Source organism: Salmo salar, chromosome ssa03 (assembly GCF_905237065.1).
Source record: "Salmo salar chromosome ssa03, Ssal_v3.1, whole genome shotgun sequence".
NCBI lineage: Eukaryota > Metazoa > Chordata > Actinopteri > Salmoniformes > Salmonidae > Salmo > Salmo salar.
Window position 1 is genome coordinate 61,121,260 of NC_059444.1, and position 5,001 is coordinate 61,126,260.

A 5,001-nucleotide genomic window follows, 5' to 3' on the forward strand; every position below is an offset into this window, starting at 1 on the left:
TCCCTGTTTTCCTCCCCACTTCCCCTCCACCCCTACCTCCCAATGATGGCCCAACCACCAGCACTCCCATCATCATAGAAGGTCTGAAAAGACAGGGGGTCTCTCTGGGAGAGGAGGGAAGAGAGAAGAAGAAAAGGAGGAAAAACAAGTAAGGTAAGCTAACTCATTTACTACAAACTACGGACAATGTCCCTATTCAAAGACGAGAGATTTAAGATATCATTTAAATATCTCTATATACAGTGCCTTGCGAAAGTATTCGGCCCCCTTGAACTTTTCGACCTTTTGCCACATTTCAGGCTTCAAACATAAAGATATAAAACTATAATTTTTTGTGAAGAATCAACAACAAGTGGGACACAATCATCAAGTGGAACGAAATTTATTGGATATTTCAAACTTTTTTAACAAATAAAAAACGGAAAAATTGGGCGTGCAAATTTATTCAGCCCCCTTAAGTTAATACTTTGTAGCGCCACCTTTTGCTGCGATTACAGCTGTAAGTCGCTTGGGGTATGTCTCTATCAGTTTTGCACATCGAGAGACTGAAATTTTTGCCCATTCCTCCTTGAAAAACAGCTCGAGCTCAGTGAGGTTGGATGGAGAGCGTTTGTGAACAGCATTTTTCGTTCTTTCCACAGATTCTCGATTGGATTCAGGTCTGGACTTTGACTTGGCCATTCTACACCTGGATATGTTTATTTGTGAACCATTCCATTGTAGATTTTGCTTTATGTTTTGGATCATTGTCTTGTTGGAAGACAAATCTCCATCCCAGTCTCAGGTCTTTTGCAGACTCCATCAGGTTTTCTTCCAGAATGGTCCTGTATTTGGCTCCATCCATCTTCCCATCAATTTTAACCATCTTCCCTGCCCCTGCTGAAGAAAAGCAGGCCTTAACCATGATGCTGCCACCACCATGTTTGACAGTGGGGATGGTCTGTTCAGGGTGATGAGCTGTGTTGCTTTTATGCCAAACATAACATTTTGCATTGTTGCCAAAAAGTTCGATTTTGGTTTCATCTGACCAGAGCACCTTCTTCCACATGTTTGGTGTGTCTCCCAGGTGGCTAGTGGCAAACTTTAAACAACACTTTTTATGGATATCTTTAAGAAATGGCTTTCTTCTTGCCGCTCTTCCATAAAGGCCAGATTTGTGCAGTATACGACTGATTGTTGTCCTATGGACAGAGTCTCCCACCTCAGCTGTAGATCTCTGCAGTTCATCCAGAGTGATCTTGGGCCTCTTGGCTGCATCTCTGATCAGTCTTCTCCTTGTATGAGCTGAAAGTTTAGAGTGACGGCCGGGTCTTCGTAGATTTGCAGTGGTCTGATACTCCTTCCATTTCAATATTATCGCTTGCACGGTGCTCCTTGGGATGTTTAAAGCTTGGGAAATCTTTTTGTATCCAAATCCGGCTTTAAACTTCTCCACAACAGTATCTCGGACCTGCCTGGTGTGTTCCTTGTTCTTCATGATGCTCTCTGCGCTTTAAACGGACCTCTGAGACTATCACAGAGCAGGTGCATTTATACGGAGACTTGATTACACACAGGTGGATTCTATTTATCATCATTAGTCGTTTAGGTCAACATTGGATCATTCAGAGATCCTCACTGAACTTCTGGAGAGAGTTTGCTGCACTGAAAGTAAAGGGGCTGAATAATTTTGCACGGCCAATTTTTCAGTTTTTTATTTGTTCAAAAAAGTTTGAAATATCCAATAAATTTCGTTCCACTTCATAATTGTGTCCCACTTGTTGTTGATTCTTCACAAAAAATGACAGTTTTATATCTTTATGTTTGAAGCCTGAAACGTGGCAAAAGGTCGAAAAGTTCAAGGGGGCCGAATACTTTCGCAAGGCACTGTAGGCCTATCAATTATTTTGTGGTTTATCTAAATACTGGCACTTGATTAAAAAAAAAAAAATATTCTGGACTTCATAACTTCCGACAGGTCAGTTTTCGTTAATATTTTCAGTTCACATATATTCTGTTTCAAATTTAAATTAATTTATCATATCTTTGTTTTCCAACCATTTCACATGACGTTTTCAAAATCTTTTTGGGCATTTTTTTAATCATAGGAATTACTGACTTAACAAAACGGATAACAAATGTATAGTATCTCATGGGTTAATCACCTCTCTTTGATCCCAAACAAACAGCGAAATATAACCAACCCCCCAAAAAAACATATACAGGGCATTGGAATGTATTCAGACCCCTTGACTTTTTCAACATTTTGTTACAGCCTTATTCTAAAATTGATTAAATAGTTTTTTCCCCCATAATGATAAAGCAAAAAAAATACATATTTTTATTTTGCAAAAAATAAAATAAAAATACTGAAATATCACATTTACATAAGTATTCAGACCCTTTATTCAGTACTTTGTTGAAGCACCTTTGGCAGCGATTACAGCCTCCAGGCCTCTTGGGTATGATGCTACACACCTGTATTTTGGGAGTTTCTCCCATTCTTCTTTTCAGATCCTCAGAGTAATGGCTGAACAAGGACATGGATAATGTACATCTAGCTGGTTTTCTATGCATCGGCAGGACAGAATGGCTGAGGCCAGTAAGATCAGACAACTCTAATATTAAGGAAGTCTCAAGTTTCTGCTCACCTGAGTTAGAATACCTCATGATAAGCTGTAGAACATGCTATTTACCGAGAGAGTTTTCATCTGTATATTTCATAGCTGTCTATTTACCACCTCAAACCGATGCTGGCACTAAGACCGCAGTCAGCTGCATAGGGCCATAAGCAAACAAGAAAATGTCCATCCAGAGACTGCGCTCCTATTGGCCAGTGATTTTAATGCAGGAAAACAAAAATGTGTTCATCTCATTTCTACCAGCATGTAACCTGTGCAACTAGCGGGGAAAAAACTCTAGATCATCTTTACTCCACACACAGAGACGCATACAAAGCATACAAATCTGACCATAACGCTATCCTCCTGATTCCTGTTTACAAGCAAAAACGTAAACAGGAAGTACCAGTGACATGCTCAATAATAAGTGCATTGACAACGATGTCCCCACATTTACCATACGTACATATCCCAACCAGAAGCCATGGATTACGGGCAACATCCGCACTGAGTTAAAGGCTAAAGCTGCCGCTTTCAAGGAAAAGGACACTAAACTGGACGTTTATAAGAAATCCTGCTACGCCCTCTGATGAACCATCAAACAGGCAAAGTGTCAATACAGGACTAAGTTCGAATCCTACTATACCGACTTTGATGCTTGTGGCAGGGCTTGCAAACTATCACAGGTTATAAAGGGAAACCCGGCCGAGAGCTGCCCGGTGACGCGAGCCTACCAGACGAGCTAAATGCCTTCTATGCTCGCTTTGAGTCAAGCGAGCATAGAAGAGCACCAGCTGTTCCTGACGACTGTATAATCAAGCTCTCTGTATCCGATGTAGGTAATACCTTTAAACAGATTAACATTCACAATGCCGCTGGGCCAGACAGATTGTGTCCAAGAACGCCAAGGTAACCCGGTTAAATGTCTACCCCCCTGTAGCAATCACATGTATCCATGAAATGCTTTGAAAGGCTGGTCATGACTCACATCAACACCATCATCCCAGAAACACTGGACCCACTCTAATTCGCATACCGCCCCAACAGATCCACAGATGATGCAATCTCTATTGCACTCTACACTGCCCTTTCCCACCTGCACAAAAGGAACACCTACGTGAGAATGCTATTCATTGACTACAGCTCAACGTTCAATACCATAGTGCCTTCCAAGTGCTCCCACTTACATTACCCAGAAAAATGTACAGAAAATCTATAATTTCCACAATATCTATCCAATGTGTAATCAAAGGTGTGATCAATGAAGACATCCTCAACAATCATTCATGCCCCAATTTTTTTAAATATAATTGCAACATAGGTGTACTGTCTGTAATAAAATTTAAGAAATGCAATAAAACAAATGAAATGAATGAAAATAAAACATAACGTTTAGCACAAATTAATTTGCATCAAGCCTGTCTCATCCACATCACAATGAATGTCCTCATTGTTCATGCAGTGCAGTAAAAACCTTTTGGCATGGCGAATCCAAGCTTGATATTGGTCTGCACTGATGTTGTTGCATGCCTCATCCATGGCCAGAAGGAGGGTGGCACGCTCATGAGGATGGCGATCGTACACCTTCCACCCCATGTTGAAAAAAAGGGTTGAGGAAAGGAGAGTATGGGGGCAGGTATAGGGTCATGAATTTGGGATGGGCCCGAAACCATGCCTGAACCACCTCCGCATGGTGGAACCTGACATTGTCCCACACAATGACATAGGTGATCCCTTCACCTTGATAGGCCTGCTCAATTTAATTGAGAAACACAATGAGGTTTGCACCGTTGTCGGATCCAAGTAATGGGCAACGTCCTACCAGACCATTTTCAGAGACAGCTGCATACATGGAGATGTTTCCCCCACGATTTCCAGGTACTTTGACGATCGCCTGTTAGCTGATGAGGTTTCGCCCACAGCGCGAAGTTTTGGCCAGGTTGAAGACCACTTCATCAACAAATAGTGTATATACTTGTGGTGGTTCACAGCAGCATCAAGCACCAACACCCTTTACAAATATATTTTGATTAGTTATTTTACAATATAGTTCTAATAGGATGTTGTGAAGTAGCATGTTCATCATACAGTAACAGTAATACAGTATATAGTGCTGTACCTGAACACTCGGCCCCCAGTTGTTTCACCTGGTCGTTGTTTCTCTCAAAAGTCACCAGGTAAATGTGTTTCATAGATACCTGGTTCCTCATCAAAAGGCGGGCGACTGTTAGTAGGCTGAAGGATGCTACATTGACAAAGGTGTCATCGCTCTCCTCAATGGCCTGCTTTATTTCAGACAGCCGTATGTCATTCCTGGCCCTCACCATTTCCACCACTGTCCACTCCTTCTGGTCGGGCAGCACACGGCCACCACCATGGGGCCTTCTGTCAATTCTGAGGG